Genomic DNA, 18,865 nt, shown 5'->3' with positions numbered 1-18,865 from the left:
GCCCCTGCCCCGTTCATGCTCTGTCTCTCTCTGTCCCAAAAATAAATAAACGTTGAAAAAAAAAATTAAAAAAAAAAAAAAAAAGAAATGTCTGTATACGGCCTCTTACAACAGTAGCTGTTCGAGTTTTTAATACTATACCTGCTCCCTCAGCCTCAATCACTCTCATGCCCAGATGGCAGACCCTTCCATGCCCTCCCCCATGTTACCGCTCAAAATGTCTCCTTTGCGGAGGTCCACCCTGCTCCTCTCCCACAGGCCTGACCTCTCTGCATATTCCATATAATGTGGTACTGTATGGACTTTCTCACCCAATAAGAACATAAATGCCACAAGTAAAGGGGTGTCTTGTCTGCCTGATGTGATTGTATTTCAAACACCTAGAACAGTGTCGGACACACACCAGTGCTTGATAAATATTTATGGAATGAATGAGCTGGGATGATTTAACACTGAAGGAGAAGGAACCTATCTGAGAAGCCCACACAGCAGCAGCCCCTCCATACAATTAGTGCAAAATTCACAAAGGAGCTGAAACCAAGCAGAGATCACTTAGCACCATCAGAACTAGGGACATTTCTCTAAAATAAACTGTAGTTGCTTTTTACTGATATATCATGTGGACTATTTTGCCATCTACCCGCACTGGCTGGATTTAGAGAGCTTTTACTGTTTTTATTTCCAACCCATACATTTAAAATAGTATCAAGTAACCCTTAAGTACACAATTACCAACTCATAAGAGACTCTTCCACTCCCTTGATAAATGATTATGGCTTGGCTTTGACCCCACACCTGGGTACTGTGGCGCGCACACACACACACACACACACACACACACTGCAACCCACCCAAACACAATGATTTCCTAGTCTAAAGGAGATCATACTTGGTAAGAAGGCAGTCATAGTAATTTACATGAAATCAAGTCACTGCACTTTGGGCAACAGAAGTCCTTTGTTGCCATTTCATCCTCTCTAGCTTAGACAAGTGAGATTGGCTCCCTTTAAACTTGAGGGGAGGAGCACTGGGCAAAACCTGGCTGCTATCTGGGGAACTCCAGTTCTGAGGATACACTCGGGTTGCAGCACCCATGGTCAGCACAGGGATGAGTCTCTGGGGCCATAGGCATCTGACGGGGAAGCCTAAGCTCTCCAAGGCACCCCTGGAGGGCCCCATCATCCCTTCTGAGGCCCTGCTCTATAGAAGCTGCACACCTCTGGTCTCCTTCTACCACCATCTGCACTCACCAAACAACTGTGCTGTGTAAAAATTTTTCAACTGTGTCTATAACTAAACATTTACCACCCTGGCTCTAATCCAGTCCTGGAAACATGACATAAGGCCAAAAAACTCCAAGAAGAAACCCAACAATATCCCTCACCTTCTCCCACCTCTAAGTCCACTAAGTCTATTAGCTCCATGAAAACTGAGTGCCCCTGAAGAATTACCTAGACCCTGTTTGGCAAAGGTCTTAGTGACTGCACCACCAAATTGTCAAGGAGGGGACTCCCTGGCCAGCCCTATCAGAAAGGGAGAAACTGAGGCAGCACAGTAGTAAAGCATCTCAAGGAAGCCTAGAGGTCACACCATGTGCTGGCTGGTTCCATGTGCTGGCTGGCTGGAGAATGATTAACTTGGGCCGAAGATTCCATTTTCTAATCCAGGGTCAGCAAACTTCCCTAAGTTGTCCTGGTGAACGGTATTCCTGGAACACAGCCACACCCACCGGGATATGCACTGTGTACAGCTGCTTCCACCCATAAGGCAGAACTGAGTAATAGAAACAGAGACAGTACAGCCCCAGAGGCTGAAAACATGGACTACCTGGTTCTTGAAAGCAGGAGGAAACTGCAGCCCTGGTAGGCTGTGCTGAGTATCAAAGGGACAGAGGTGACCCAGACACAGTGGCACAACCACGACAAAAAGTCAGGGCACAGGCACACCAAGGAGATGCTCCAGCTCTGTATCAGCCCCAGGGCACAAAGCAGTACCTACTCTCTCCAAAGCATGGAGCCTCATTAACCCTATGTCCCCATGGACTAGGGGCGGGGGCGGGGAGAATGACTTGGCATACTAGAGAGGCAAAGAACCAGCCCCATGAGGGCCAAGGAGCCAACGGTAAGGCCAGCTACACAGGCCCATCCTTGGCAACCAGAACTGGCCTCTCTCCGCTGTCAAGGGGAGAAGGCATCCACTGGGGTAACAGCCAGTTTGTGCCCTCCAAGCCCCTGATCTATCCCTGCCCTCCTTCCCTTGGCCACGGTAACCATGGCCTCACTGAGGGATGATGGGTCATCCAACTCCTCACACTGTGCCAGTGCACAGTGCAGCCTTTCCTAAGGCCCTCAATACCCCCCAATGCTTGTAACATCTTACCGTGACCTTTGAGGCCCTTCCTGCTTTAGGCCAAAGTGACTCTATGAAGTCATCTGGCATGCATGTATATATGTGTACACACACACACATTCTTGGCTCTGACCACACTGGCCTTGTCTCAATTCTTCATACCACCACATCTTGCCTCCACCACTGGGCCTTTACACATAGTGTTCCCACCACTGGGAAACCCCTTCCCTCCTCCCACTCATCCTTCAAAACTCAAGCACCTGTTACTCAAGCATGCTCTCCCTAATCAGTCCCTCCCCATTCCCCCTTCTATTACTGAGGACTACAGCCCCACCACGGCACAGCTGATCTTGACATTTGACATACAGCATCCCATTAGGTTCTCTTCCCCAAACACTCTTGAGAAAGACTCTTATTCACCTCTTTATCCAATTCCTAATGAAGCACACAGGAGGAAATAGCATCCTCCATGAGTTATAAATACTCAAAACATCATAGACTAGAGGCAAAAACATAGCAACATAAATATAAACCCTACCCTTAATTAGAATAGCAAGTCAACACCAGGAAGAAGCAACATGGAGATAGGCAAGGCCACAGCACCACACTTCCCCTCTGGGAAGCTCTCCCCACCTCCCTTACACTACTATTTGGAGAAAGGCAAAGAGCCTGAAGAAAGGCACTCAGAGGTTCCAGAGGCCTCTACGGCCTTGTATCTGGGAAGGCCTCCTCTGCCACTGCTGAGAAGTGTGAGTTACCCCAGCATCTACGCACCCACATCTTGTACTCCCCTTCTCCTTTCCTAGCCTATCCTAAAACAGCCAGCACAGTCCTTCCAACAGATCTCCTTCCTCTCCAAGGCTTGGCTCCAACATACCCCTTTACCCTGGGCACTCCAGGAATCCCTCCCTTTCACACCACCAAAACCATCCTGAATGTTATAGCACATCCTCCTGATGAATCATGACTAGCTGCAGGAGCCCACCTGACCCTTGGGCAGACCATGCTGAGGACCAAATGACAGGCCCTGGCACTAGGCAGGCTCTCAGAAGTAACTAGTTCTCACTTTGACTAGTATGATTAATGTTGTCCCTCAAAATATTTCAACTTCTATCTAGAGTTTCCACACTCACCCCCCAGCAGCTGCCCTGGCAAGTCCACAAGATCATCAAAACTTTAGGGGTGCCTGGGTGGCTCAGTTAAGCATCTGACTTCACCTCAGGTCATGATCTCAAGGTTAGTGAGTTCGAGCCCCACACTGGGCTCTCTGCTGTCAGTGCAGAGCCCACTTCAAATCCTCTGTCCCCCTCTTTCTCTGCCCCTCCCCAGCTTGCACGTGCTCTCTCTCAAAAATAAACAAACACTGAAAGGTTCAAAACTTTAGGGGCGCCTGGGTGGCTCAGTCGGTTGAGCGTCCGACTTCAGTTCAGGTCATGATCTCACAGCTCATGGGGTCGAGCCCCGCGTTGGGCTCTGTGCTGACAGCTCAGAGCCTGGAGCCTGCTTCAGATTCTGTGTCTCCCTCTCTCTCTGCCCCTCCCCAGCTCATGCTCTGTCTCTCCTCTCTCTCAAAAATAAATAAAGATTAAAAGAAATTTTTTTAAAGGTTCAAAACTCCCATATTTTAAATGCTCAGGAATCAGAGGCACCTGGCTGGCTCTGTCAGAAGAGCAGGCAACTCTTTATCTTGGGGTCCTGAATCTGAGCCCCAAGCTGGGTACAGAGATGACATAAATAAATAAACTTAAAAAATAAAAATAAAAAGCTCAGGAATCAAATGTCTCCATCTATCTATCTAGACAGGTCTGAAACTTTGGGAAGTATCTTAAGTGTTAATGTTTATCACTGAGGCTGCTTGAAAGGACATCTTGAAGAAGAAAATGTCACAAGAACAAAAGAGATAACTTCTTTGTTAACAATGAGGACCTAAGAATTGGTGTCTCCCATTCTGTGTACATGCACCAATATGTGCTATATTAAGGAAATTCTCTGAAAAATAGCCATAGGAAAACAAGGAATACCTTCTATCTCTAAGCCAAGCACTGGAGCAGAAAAGACCTCAGATTGTTTCTGGACTCTGTTCTCTTAAGTCCCCTGCAGACTCCAAGAGTCCTGTGTCACCCCAGACAGCTGGAGAAAGTGCATCCAGGCCCCATCCCTATGGGGACCAAAGAACACCTACAGAATCTCTGCTCCAGCACTCCCAAGATGATGCTACAATGGGCCTTCTAGAACCACACATCTATTTTTTTTTTTCTTTAACCTCATAACATCCAGCACAAGCTAGCCCATCAAAATATGAGTGCCTTTGTTCCTTTCTCCCTAAGCTAACTCTTGGGAGGGTAAAACACATGCTCATAAGGATGCAGGATATTTCTGAATTCAGAAAGGTTCCATTTTTCCTTACTGTACTAAAATATAGGTAACATCAAATTTACCATCTTAACCATTAAATGTACAGTTCAGTGGTGTTAAGTCCATTCACACTGTTGGGCAACTATCACCAGCACCATCCATTTCCAGAACTTTGTCACCTTGCAAAACTGAATTTCTGTCACCAGTTAAACACTAACTCCCCATTACCACCACACCAGCCCCTAGCATCCACCATTCTACTCTTCTAGCTCCATGAATTTGACTGCTCTAGTGACCTCATATAAGTGGAATCATACGGTATTTGTCTTTTTGTGTCTGGCTTATTTCATTCAGCACAATGTCTCTTAAAGTAAAACCACACAGATTATTTTAGCCCTTTGGGGCCAATGTGTGTACAGAAAAAAGCCCAAGGGCCTGGTATACCTATAGCCAAAAATGACTCTAACACCCTGATTCCCAGACTAGGCATGTACCTGACATCCTCCACTATCAATCCTGCCTTCCACTCGCCAAACTATACAAAATGGCACTGGAAAAACTTAGAATAGTAAGGTTAGAGCAGTGGTAAACATTATGCCTCAGATGGACTTTAAGTATGCTTAGGTCACCTCAGCTCTGACTTCCCAATGTACCCCATCTCCCTGAGATACAGCTTTCCCAGCCCCATCTCATAGCTATGAACCAAGACAATCAAGAAATGCCTCATGAGTGAATGGTAAAAATGACTAGCTCATCTTGGATATAAGCATTCCTTAAAATGGAAGCCAGAAGACATCACAGCCCAACTCAAACATATTCCCTGGAGCACCTGGGCTCGATGTGGGAACACTTACACAGGCCACCAGGGGTGCAAGCTCCTGACACAAAAAACTCTACACAAGAGAGACCCACACAACTAGCCCAAAGAGCTTAACCACCAATCATTGTCACCAAAAAGGAAAACACTGTATCCCCCCTCAAGTTCTGAGCACCAAGCTCCCCTATCTTGTGGGGCAGAGCCAGGCCCAGGGGATTCACCACTGACATCTAACATCCTGTGTGGCTCAGCAGTTGAGTGTCCAACTTTGGCTCAGGTCACAATCTCACGGTTCTTGAGTCTGAGCCCCGCATCAGACTCGCTGCTATCAGCACAAAGCCCACTGCAAATCCTCTGTTCCCTCTCTCTGCCCCTACCCCTGCTTGTGCACTCTCAAAAATATTTAAAACAAAAAACAAGAAAAAAAAAAACCCAGTAACCTCAAGTAACCCCAACATGAGGTATCCAACTCGCACAGAGGGAGGGCATTTCATTGCCTGTCATTTCAAATAGGAATACCCAGAGCACCCCAATTATCTCTTGGTCAACTGCTCCAGAATGAATTAAGACTAAGAGCAAAAAATTACTGTCTGGGGTTCCCCACCTAGTACCTCTGCCTAGGGCAAGCAGGCAGTCAGTCTCCTTTGAAAACACATATATCCCTGTGTGACCTATGACTAAAACATGCAAAGAATCCTCTTGAGATGACAAAGAGTGGTCCTGAGTCTCCAGATCAGTCAAGACAGAAACATTTGGGAGTGAGGATCACAAAAAGCCCCACCTGCAGAAGACATCAGCTCCATCTATGAGGTGGCCAACAGAAAGTTCTAATGGCAGCCAGCCTTGTTCCCAAGAATGTACCATCCAGGCTGCCTCCATGTCTTACACACCAGCATCTCAATCAGCTGTATTAACTTTATAGCTGGCTAAAGGGTTATGTTTATTTTCACGTCAAGAAATAAAACCTCCAGCTCTTCTGCTATTCTATTATTTTTTATTTATTTTGAGAGAGAGAGAGAGAAGGAGGGAGGAAGGAAGGGAGGGGGAGAGGGAACATGGGGGAGGGGCAGAGAGAGAGAATCCTAAACAGACTGTAAGCACAGACACAGGGCTCAATTTCACAAACCCTGACATCATGACCTGAGCCGAAATCAAGAATCAGACACTTAACCAAATGAGCCACCCAGGCATCCCCCAGCTATTCTATTCTAATGGCAAGTTTTCTTGAGTTTGTTTTTTATTTTTTTAAATGTTTCTTTATTTTTAGAGAGAGAGACAGAGAGAGAAAGACAGAGCATGAGCAGGGGAGGGACAGAGAGAGAGGGAGACACAGAATCCAAAGCAGGCTCCAGGCTCTGAGCTGTCAGCACAGAGCCTGACATGGGGCTTGAACCCACAAACCAAACCATGAGATGACGACCTGAGCTGAAGTCAATTAATTACCAGACTGAGCCACCCAAGCAGCCCTCTTGAGTTTGTTTTTAAAGAAGCAACACCTTACTTATCACAAAGGCAACCTCCTGGACGAATCCTTCCACCAATGGACAAAGTTATCTTCCACTACCACTAAGGCATCCTGGGCCCTAGCTACAGGTACCATGTGCTCCCTCATCCAGGTCTGGGTGGCCTGGAGCCTACATGCGCCAAGCTAGCAGGAGCAAAGCCACCAGCTGAGCACCTTCTCCAAGCTGTGAAGACAGCCCCTAAGTCAACAGCCCACTCACTCTCTCATTTGGTGATCCTAACACAGGCACCAACCCTGATCTGCATATTCACGAGCAGCGCAAGACCAGCAAATTAAACCAAGTCTCTCTAAGGAACAGCATAAAGGCTATCTCTCCTGAGTTAACATCCCCAACAAACCATCTTCCAATAGGTGGTCCTGATGAATAAGCCGCTACACTAGTACATCTGAAAACTAATACAACATTATGTGCCAACCTTTTTCAAATTTAAGGGGAGGCGGGGTAGGAAGGGCAGCCAGACTGGCACAATCGCCTAATCTTCTGCAAGTACTCCCCAAAAGCTTAAGAACCGTATCTTATTTTTCAGAATATTGTTCTTTGGAAGGGTGAAGGGAATACTTTTGTTTTTCAAGAGCAGGATTCTAAAGATGGCTCCATTGTATAAAAATGAAAACCTGAGCCTAGAAGAAAAGAACTTCACAATCCTGAAATCCAAACAAAATCTACCCACAGTAGTCATGTAACTTTTCTTTGAAAGGTCCAAGACAAGACGAACTATTTTGGTCAGTTACCAGAAGCTGGTAAGATAGCAGAAATCTCACTAAAGAAATGTAAGTGGGGGAGGATCTCCAGTTTTCACCTCTAAACCCCACCCCACTTCCAGCCACCTTCTCACTGTTGAGGAAAGTATCCACCAGCCATCCTACTACATCTGGATGGATTTGGAACCTCAGGTGGCCTTTGCCACCTTGATTCCCAAGAAGGGTACCATCTTCCAGGCTGGCAATGGGAGACCAGGAAGGAGTGATTCAGGTCTATTTAAGCTAGTAGTTTCCAGAACACTAAAGGGTCTACCTAGATCCAAATCCAGAGGGGCTAGTGAGTACCCAGGCAGGCAGCAGAGTTAGTGTCGTCCACCCACAAACCTTCCAGATCCCCCGAGCCGAGATTCAGGCAGGAGAGTAGACTTGATAGAATTCTAGAAATCCAGTCTGACACTAGGTCTTCAAATACAAAACAAACTACAACCATCTGACCAACCAAGCTTCCCTAAGTAGCAGAATTGTTTCTTTGACCATCAAGGTCCAGGTCAAATAGTCAATACCATCTGGTAACTTCTCAGAAGTGGCTGGAACTGTCCACCAACCACACCATGGCATTGATAGCCCTGACTGAAGCCACACAGCTAGCCCAGAAGTCCTGAGGCCTTGCCACAAGGTCCAGGCCAATGAAATGATCCTTGGCCCCAGATGCTTCATCACTGCTACACATTCTGACGATGTACCACAGCAATCACAAAAATCACAAGACTGACTAAAACGCTGCAAAGTGAGAAGAGATAAACTATAACGACGGCAACATCTATCAGTAAAAAGTGGCTTACACTACACACACCAATTAAGAACAAATTGGTGGGGGGGGGGGGCAGCGCCTGGGTGACTCAGTCGGTTGAGCGTCCGACTTCGGCTCAGGTCATGATCTCACAGTTGATGAGTTCGAGCCCCACGTCAGGCTCCGTGATGACAGCTCAGAGTCTGAAGCCTGCTTTGGACTCTGTGTGTGTGTCTCTCTCTGCCCTTCCCCTGCTCATACTCTGTCTCTGTCTCAAAAGTAAAATAAACATTAAAAAAATTAAAAAAAAAAAATTGGGAAATGATGTCAACAGATGCTACACCTTCCTGACAATGTATCCAACAAAAGTATAAGACGATGTCAGGAACAAAGGGGATCCCCAAGGAAGATGTTCACAGAACCATCAACTGTCCTCACCGTCACCAGCCCTAAGGGTAAACTGAGGCTAAGATGGAGGTGAGGATGGGCTACACCTGGCTTCTCTCAATCATCAGAGCTCACCAGTGGACTGCATGGACACTTCCCATCACTTATCCTCACAGAAGGGTCGTGAGAATGAGGAAGAGAAGGGACGAAGTAGACACAGGGCCCCACTTGCTAGTTCTCCTGACATGACTGGCATCTAAAGGAGAAGGAAGGAAACTGCACTGAAGATCAGACACCTGGAGAACCCTGCTCCAAGAGGAGCAAAGCAGCCAAGGCCAAACTGCCCCCACAAAAGGACAGTTCTTAATCTTAAGAATAGTTAAGGGCCTACCTCCCAAGGTGCAATGGTGAGGAGACCAGAGTCTTACAATTTACTTGCTGCTTCTGTCTCCAGTCAGAGTATTCCTTGCTGGTAAGAAGTTTTAGTACTAAAACTCTGAGGTATTAAGAGGTACAATGCAAATGTCACATGAAATCTCTGCCTTAAAAGGCATAAAGAAATCTGCAAACACCACACAGGCTCAAATTGTGCCCTCACTGGGACATTGCCTACACCTGAGACTAACCCCAGAGTAAGCTGGAGGCCCCACAAAAGGCAGAACTCTGCCACACAAAGTCCATGTCGAACATGGACTGGTGTGTCTTTCTTCCATTTGCACATGCCAGAGTAACCGCACATGTCAGGCTCTATTCCAGCAAGCAGGGCCAGCAGACACAAACATATGCATGTATATGGCCACCCTAAACACACATGTACAAGTACACATGCACATATGCATACATACACCCAGGATCAGCACATGTGCACACAAAGGACCAATACACTTAGGCCACCATTCTGGGCCAACACACTTTGTCCTCCAGGCAAAGGCATCAATTGTTGAAAACATAGACCACACATCCCCAAGAAATACTGTCCTAAGCTGGGCCAGGTCCAAAGTGACCTACAACGTCCACCTCACTCCACTGTCTCTGAAGCACAGTCTTGCCAAGACAATCCAACCCCCAAGCAAGACATTCCCTGGTAAGTCAGGGTCCCAGGCCATCAGCCTCCCTGTAAAGGACGTTGCAAGGCCAGCAAAGGTACAAAGGGGCAGGTCTACAAGGGTGGTGGTATTCACTTACCTAAGTCTTTACTGTGTCAGCCTTGCAGCGGAACCTCCTGCCTCCACCAAGGCCCACTCTACTGCCCTGCTCTGCCTCCAGCTGCTTCACACAGACCCAGGTACTATCAAACCATTCAGCACCAAGATCCAGCCTGAGACCCAGGCCCTGCAGATCTGTCCCCAAAACCACAGTGACTCTACTGTCCCCATGGTCCAGGCCTCCTCCTGAGGTTTAGGCAGGTGAGGGCCTAACTCTTCATTGAGAAAGTGACCATTAGGCACACAGAATCAAAGTGCTACAGAAAAGCCCACTGACAACAACTTCTGAGACACGGAGAGAATCACCTTTAACATACTGACAAGAGATTTTATTACTAAAGGAGAAAAGAAAAGTATAATAGTGGCTAACGGGGCACCTGGGTGGCTCAGTCGGTTGAGTGTCCGACTTCAGCTCAGGTCATGATCTCACGGTCCATGAGTTCGAGCCCCACATCAGGCTCTGTGCTGTCAGTTCAGAGCCTGGAGCCTGCTTCGGATTCTGTGTCTCCCTCTCTCTCTGCCCCTCCCCCACTCATGCTTGGTCTCTCAAAAAATGAATAAATATTAAAAAAAATTTTTTTAAATAAAAGTGGCTAACAATTATTGAATTCTTGGGGCACGTGGGTGGCACAGTCGGTTAAGTGTCCGACTTTGGCTCAGGTCATAATCTCACAGTCTGTGAGTTCGAGCCCCGCATCAGGCTCTGCACTGACATTGCAGAGTCTGGAGCCTGCTACAGATTCTGTCTCCCTCTCTCTCTGCCCCTCCTCTGCTCACACTCTCTCAAAAATAAATAAACATTAAAAAAATTAAAAAAAAAACAATTATTGAATTCTTTATTTGATGCAGAGTGCCAGCACTTTACATGCCTGATTTCATTTAATCCTCATAACATCAGAATGAGGTCCTGCCAATGCTACCCACTTCACATGGGGTACTGCCAATGTTACACTTTACACAGGGTATTGCCATTACTACCCCTCCTTCACATGAGGTAATACCATTGATGTTCACACTTCACACAGGGTACTGCCACTGATGCCCACACTTGACAGGTGAGAAAACTTGGGCTGAGAGAGAAGTCAAGGTGATTGGCCAGGGTCAGAGGGCTAAGAAGTCAAAGATCCAAACCCAGGTCAGCCATCTCTAAGGCCCAGGCTCAAATATGAACCACTTTACTATCAGGGACAGTCTGACTTTGAAACCATCCTGGGGCTGGATCCTTCCCAAGGCTCTGGGAAAACTTCCTAGAGCAAAGATCAGCACACCCACAATTCCTCCTCTAAGAGCACACTAACTTAACCCTTTACTAAACTGCTGGAAACCTCATGGAGGAGTGAGCCTCAACTGTGCAAGCTGTATGCTGTGGACCGTGCAACAAATTCACTGACTCATGTGCATCCTCCATTTTTGTAAAAGGCACAAAACCCCTCAGAGATTGACAAAGCACATAATTTCTGAGCCTCTACCTACCAAAGTACAAGCCAAAAGAAGGGGCTTAAAGGAACTGATCAACACTGCCAGCCTGGGTCACAAAGCAGGACCAAATTCCATCTTCATTTCCAGTAAGATGTACACACACACCAACCACACTCTAGCACACTATGGGAAACCAGGGTCCCTTAGCAGGAAGATGTGTGCAGATTTCTCTCCTTTCCGTAAAAACAGCACAGGACTCACAAGTGTGAAGCAGTAAACAGAGCAAACAGACTAGTGGGAAGAAGATTGATCCCCTGGCCACTGACACAACAGAGTGAGAGGACATAGGGCTCAGGGACAACCCAGGCCCTATAGAGAGGGCTTCCCAGGGTGGGCAGGGGCCAAGACACACGCCAGCCCTCCCAGCTCTGTACATATGGCACCAGGCTGCTGCCCTCACTTAACTCATCTGATTCTCACTCCCATCCTCAACCCCAAAATCAGGACCCCGACAGTATCTTGTTCATCGCCAACCAGGTGCCACTCTGGAACCCAAGTCATTCTTTTCCAAGTGCCAAATCCCCAAGGCCCCTTTCCTTCCTGCAACTACAAGCCCCCTCCCCCCCAATACTAGTGTTGTCACTCTGTGGGACGCCCACCTGTCTTCTCTCCTGGACTCTGCCAAAAGAGCCATGATTTGAAAACATTTCAGCAATGCGTGAAACAAGGAAACTTTCTCAAACCAGGAAGCAGCAGCTGTTGGAATAATTCATGTGAATGTTTCAGAGAAGCATCAATTGCTCTGGGTCTTTCTGGAAAAGTGTTGAAGACCTCAAGTTGGAAAATCCTCAGAATCTAGAAAATGCAGGTTCCTAGGCCACTGGAATCACATCAAGCCTCTTCCTGGTTCCTCTAATTGCTACAAGTTCTTAGATTACAGGCTGTGTCCCTCTAATTTTCATCCATCTGTCACTACTTCACAAACTTTTCCTACAATGTACAAGATGGCCCCTCTTATATTTTATTCCTTCACCTATTATTTATTGCACTTTCTTCTAACACAAAGCACTATCAGTTGGGAAAGAGGAGACATAAGAACAGATCAAGTTCTGTACCTTCCCCCACCAACAGAGGTGGCCACCAACCTACCAGATTCACAGACATGCTCCTTGAGGGTTCTAGAGGTCACACAGGGCCTTCATGCTTCAACACTATATCCTCCCATCCTGGCCATGTAAAACAAAGAGGAGCCATCCAGTACCATGGGCCAAGCTGTCTAATACCCAGCTTCTCCCAGGCAGTAGCTACTACCACAGATCACCTTCTCCAGGACCCAGCTCACCTCACCTTTGCTCAAACTCAGCATCCTTAAAACCAAAGACCCACAATCTTGGGCCCCATGTCACCTTCCAGTCTTCATGCTGCTGCTACCTCTTGGACAGGCTCCTACCCACTCTTCCCTCTCTCTCAGGGTTCCTATCCTATCTCGCTTCTGTGGCCATAAGACCCTAGAGGGCAGGAAAAGACCATCACCAGACCCCAGGGGCATAGCACAGACTGAGCAGGGGAAGGAACCCCAGTTGTCAAATGGACAGATGACTTGTTCTCAGCCCCTGGTATCCAGCTAATCCCCACCCAATCTCCTTGCACAGTGTCTCTGGCACCTGTCCCTGTTTTTTATTCCCCACCAGGCAAATCCAAGACTGTATTAGCATGAGCTAATGCCTGCCTTTTCTCAACCTCCCTTTTTCCTGACTTCTCTGCTCAATTCAAGTGAACATTCTCCTCCTCACAAATCTGAGGGCTCTCGATGCTTTTCAGATGAAGTGTAAACAGTCTTCCATTTAAGGTCATCAATAATAATTGGAACAACCTGCATTTTTTTTTTTTTTTTAAACCTTACTTCCCACTTTGACTTTCTATAAACCCTGACGTCCGGGAGGGTTATCTGCCAACTCCATTCATCCTTGATGCTCCAATGCAAGGGAACACTCCTTGTAAATGGTCTAGTCCAACATCACCAACCTTCTTCACAAGAGCTGTAGACCTCCTGAGACCAAGAAAACCATCGCTTCTCAGAATAATATGCTGAAGGATGGAGGGAGATAAATCAGATGTCCCATCTTTTTCACATCATGGCATACAACAACAATTACATTGGCACAGCGCACTGGAGTAAAATAAGGGCTACTCACAGCCCGGGGCTAGGGCCACCTGGCTGCAAGGACATCTCTGTATCCCTGTCACCCATCCCAGCCAGCCTACTAAGAAGCTCTTCTTAGATAATCCTACAGTCAGCAACACATCTCCTGCTCTGTTCATTCCACTATGTGGTGATAAGAAGCCTGTACTTCATTTCACTCCATGGGGCACCTTCCAGAGCAGTTTAGGCTCTCAAATGTTGATGGTTAACTTTTTAAAGTAACTTTTAAAAAAAAAGGCCAACAGTGGCTCATAGACTCAGAAGGCTGGTTAAACAGACCAAAGTTACCCTAATTGTTCCAAGCAATTTAAGTTTCCTTTTTCCCTTAAGCAATAAACCAAGGCAACAGAGTAGACAAGCTCTCCCACCATCTTAACCTTCACAAAAGATAGGTGCATGCCTGAAATGCTCATCCAATGCTAAGCCCCTTCCCCAGGTGGTGACCTGTCCACTCTCACTGCCTTTTTTTGGCAGGCTCACCTGACCTTACCTCTAAAAAAGCAAAAACAAAAACAAAAACCCCAACCATACCCTCTGAGGGGGTGAGTATGTGCCCACTGGCACCATAAGTAGAAAAGGCCTCTGTCAGATGACTCACAGGGCATCCTGGAATCCCTCATGACCACCACCCCCAATCTTCTCTCTTCCAAACAAAACATGTTCAATCTCTCTAACCAGTTCTGTGATACAGTTTAAAGACCATTCCAGCACAGGTTGTGCTGTTCTAGAATCATCTAGCACCCTTAGCTGGGTATTAAGCCCCTACTCCCCCTAGCACAGCCAACCACTAAATGTCAGCATCTGACATTTAGCCCATTCCACCTTATTTCCATGGTTGCTTTTTTTGATCTTGAAATGGTCATCCACATATCACCTGAAGAATTTCTGCAAGAAGTGCCATTACTTTTTTTTTTTAATAGACCAGGAGAAATAGTTTTATGCTCTTAAAATTGGAAGTCTTCATACAGTCAATTCCAGAACAGGAAACACTGCTTCAGTTTTTTTGGTTTTGTTTTTTTAAAGGCAGCCCTAAGATTCCAAAAGCAGCCCTGAGATCTTCCTCTCTATGTCCTGTCCCATCCTTACACTGTAGACACCATGATGACCTCAGGGCTCAAAAAACAAGGCCCTTTGGGAATTAAGTTGTGTACCTGTATTGATGAGCACTGGGTGATGTATGGAATTGAATTACTATATTATACACCTAAAACCAGTATAACATTGTATTAACTATAATTAAAATAAAAACTTAAAAAAAAAAGATGAGGCCATGAGGAAGGAAACCTGCCAAACGACCTCCTGATTAGGGAGGAGGAACAAAGGAGAAAACAAAATTGAGCAAACCATAAAGAAATAAGGATGACATAGGGTGCCTAGCTGACTTGGTCGGTAGAGCGTGCAACTTTTGATTTCAGGGTTGTAAGTTCGAGCCCCATGTTGGGTGTAGAGATCACTTAAAAATAAAATCTTTCAGGGGCACCTGGGTGGCTCAGTCAGTTAAGTGTCCGCCTTCCACTTGGGTCATGATCTCACCGTTTGTGAGTTCGAGCCCTGCACTGGGCTCTGTGCTGAAAGCTCGGAGCCTGGAGCCTGTTCGGATTCTGTGTCTCCATCTGTCTCTGCTCCTTCCCCACTCGTTCGTGTGTGTGCTCTCTCTTTCTCAAAACTAAATAAACATTAAAAAAAAAAATTAATAATAAATAAATAAATAAATAATAAAATCTTTCAAAAGGAAAGAAAAAAGAAATAAGGATGACAGAAATCAGATCAAGGAACCTGCAGTAGAGAACAGAGAGCTACATTCTCCTCCCTTTTGCAAATTAAACCCGGGGCAGGTCACTCCCCTCAGGCCTCAGTTTCCAGTTTCTAACATCAAGAGCTGCCCTACCCATCTTGAAGTCTGTGCTGTGTTCAGTAAAACTAAAACGGCACACAGAAGCAACATAGTCCCAGGTGAATCCTAAACTTGTCTGGGGCCCAAGGACCAAACATAGTTACATTTCTAATGCTCTGCCTGACAAATATAAATTGACTATAAGGCTGCAATTACATTTCCATCCAGACTTACTATGTAAAATCTTTCCCTAAGAAAACTTCAAAAGCAGACCAGACATAACTCCTACACTACTGACAGCTGAGGTTCCCACCTCCTCAGACCTCAGCAGAGACAAAAGCCTCAACAATAGAAACTAAAGTTTGGGAAGGGGAAGCAGGAGACAGATGACCCACATACAAACTACTGAGAAGATCAATTAATCAAACAAAAATGTTAAGGAAAACACTAATCAAACCCTGGAAATCTCCCAGGGTTCCAATGCATATTAGAGAATCCCAAGGAGGGCACAGATTCAGAATCCTCTGAAAAAAACCACTGCCATTGAAGGGGTAGGTATGAACCCTTTACATGCACAGAAATAACACATGAGACAACAAAAAATGAAGTTCAGGCATTCTGTCAACGATACAGAAGTCCTGGGGCACGCGGGTAGCTCAGTCAGATAAGCCTCCGACTCCTGATTTCAGCTCCGGTCATGATCTCACAGTTCATAAATTGGAGCCCCGAGTAGGGCTCTGTACCGACAGTGTGGAGCCTGCTTGGGGATTCTCTCTCTCCCCCGCCCCTTCTCTGCTCCTCCCTGCTCTTGCTCTCTCTCAAAATAAATGAATTAAAAAAAAAAAAAAAAAAAAAAAAAAAAGGATACATAAATCCTGAGAATATCACAGGTCCGGAGTAACTTGACCAATTCAATTAATGCCTTTGAACCAAGATTTCAGTTTGCTACACTCCTACTTTCCCCAAACCACTGAGCAACTGGAAAAAATAGGTTTCCTCTGTGGATGCAAATAAGGTTGTAGTGGCAAAGTTTTCAGAACTTGCTGAGTAAGCTTGTCCAAAACACACAAGAAAACTCTCTTATCAATGCCACAAAAATCCACCAGCTACAAACTCAAAGTGAAGAGAATACTGGCCTGAAACCTGCTCACCTCCAAGGTCATGTTGAGCTACTGTCTCTAAAGTAAGAATGAGGTGAGTACAGTTTAACAGCCACTGACTCAGATGCTAATTGCACAGAACAACCAGGATTAGAGTACATGTTATGCTGGGATTATGTGCAGGTTTAAGGCCACAGGGTTGTTTGTTTTTGTTTTTTCCCTTTTCTTTTCCCACTTCCCTTCCAAATAATTTGGCCACCTTTTTAGGTGAGAGAGAGCTAGCTCCCTACAATGAGCTCTGAAGACCACTAAATTATGGTGGGATTTTGTTATAAACAAAATACAGCTCCTTAATCTGAGTGTTTCATTGTTTGTGATAATTTGAGATGTGAGACCTTATAGAGATCATCATGTAGTTGTCATCTGAGGGGAGGATTTTGTCTCAGAGGTGAATGGAGGAGCAGGAACTGGGCTACCTCTTACTTGTGAACGTTTCCCACTTGTCCTTAGAGCCATCCTATGAGATCAAAGGTATGTTCCCTGTCTATAGATGGAAAAGCTGAGGCCAGCCAGGTAGCCAGGCAACCCGCCCAAAGCTGAAAAGCAGTAGACTGTAGTCAGTGATGATACCAGATCTGTCCATTCCCAAGCCAGTTTGAGAACTGTAAGTTTGGAAGAAGACTAGGATTCAGGTCTGGGCTCTCCAATTTGCCACTGCATGTACTTCAAGGAGACCCACTTCCCATCCCTGACCAGAATCTACTCAGGGATAAAGCCAGAAGTGCAAGAGCCGTGTCTTGGTTCTTAAAGGCAAGGCCCCCCATGACAGATAGGCCTGGCAAACAACTTCCCACCTCCCAGATACAGGGACTGTTCCTGAAAATCAGAACATGGGATTTAGCAAAGTCAGGAAAGGTGCTATCTCCTTTACCCTAGTAGGCCTCCACCAACCCAGCTATTCTGTATCTCTAGGGAGGTGCTGAGGCTAGTGGAAAAAACAAGCAAAATCTGAAATCAGAAAAGCTGATGCCCACTCCCGGTTGTAAAATAATCAGCAAGGTGGCCCTTAGAAAGCATCACCCTCAAGGCCTCTAGGTGGCTCAGTCGATTAAGCATCCAACTTCAGCTCAGGTCACAATCTCACGGTTCCTGAGTTCAAGTTCCATGTGGGGCTCTGTGCTGACAGCTCAGAGCCTGGAACCTGCTTCAGATTCTGTCTCCCTCTCTCTCTGCTTCTCCCCCACTCATACTTGGTCTCTGTCTCTCAAAAATAAATCTTAAAAATAAAGAAAAAAATCACCCTCTATAGGGGACTTCACCTTCTTCCATCTGGAATATGGGGATAGGCTATGGCTCCAAGGGGAACAGAGCAGACAGTGACAGGCTTTGTCCCTGAAAGTTGTGAAGGTGCAAAGCAGCACCTTTGTGCTCTGCCTTGTCCATTCTAATTGTTAACAATACTCACTAAACCGTACATGCACCAGGCCTTGTGCTAAGCCACTTGCATTTCTTATATCATTCCCAACTCAGTTGTTCAAGGTAGACATGACCTCCCTTTTAGAAGGGGAAATGGGGCACCTGGGTGGCTCGCTAAGTTGGTTAAGTGTCCAACTCTTCATTTCGGCTCAGGTCATGATCTCAGTTTCATGACTTCGAGCCCCATGTCTGGCTCTGCACACTGACCTTGAAGAGCCTGATATTGGGATTCTCCCTCTCCTTGCTCTCTGACCCTCCTCCGCTCATGCTCTGTATCTCTCAAAATAAGCAAATAAATAAAAACTAGAAAGAAAGAAAGAAAGAAAGAAAGAAAGAAAGAAAGAAAGAGAAAGAAAGGAAGGAAGAGGAAACAGAGGGCAAGGTTCAGCAAAGTGACATCACTAGGAAGTGGCAAGTGAAGCTTACACCCAACCTGTTTGAGGCAAAGCCAGGGCTGGTCCATGACACTACTGCAGGGACCTGCTGCCTAAGAATAGGCACACTAAGAAGTCTCACTTCTCACCCAGCAAACAGCAAGCAGCCCCGAATGAGGAGCTGGTTGGCCACTATAGTATGGCAGTATTTTTTAAAGTGTGCTCAAAGGCAGGGGCGCCTGGGTGGCTCAGTCAGTTAAATGTCTGACTTTGGCTCAGGTCATGATCTCACAGTTCATGAGTTCAAGCCCCACGTTGGACCCTGTGCT

General features: G+C 46.2%; 1 protein-coding gene across 3 annotated transcripts in view; it reads right to left on the bottom strand.

Moving 5' to 3' along the window:
• The window catches only part of GATAD2A (GATA zinc finger domain containing 2A), a 102,641-nt gene that overhangs the window by 63,191 nt on the left and 20,585 nt on the right, over positions 1-18,865 (bottom strand). The window contains exon 1 of one of the 3 annotated variants that reach the window (XM_047835304.1): positions 4,371-4,468. The exons of the other annotated variants lie outside the window; for them this stretch is intronic. The gene's annotated coding sequence lies outside the window, so the exon portion shown is untranslated. Of the gene's footprint in view, positions 1-4,370; positions 4,469-18,865 lie in introns of those variants that run through there. 3 annotated transcript variants of the gene reach the window in all.

The sequence above is a fragment of the Prionailurus viverrinus genome, chromosome A2, assembly GCF_022837055.1.
Source record: "Prionailurus viverrinus isolate Anna chromosome A2, UM_Priviv_1.0, whole genome shotgun sequence".
NCBI lineage: Eukaryota > Metazoa > Chordata > Mammalia > Carnivora > Felidae > Prionailurus > Prionailurus viverrinus.
The sequence above is the reverse complement of the archived record's forward strand: the minus strand, read 5'-3'. Positions and strand labels throughout refer to the sequence as shown.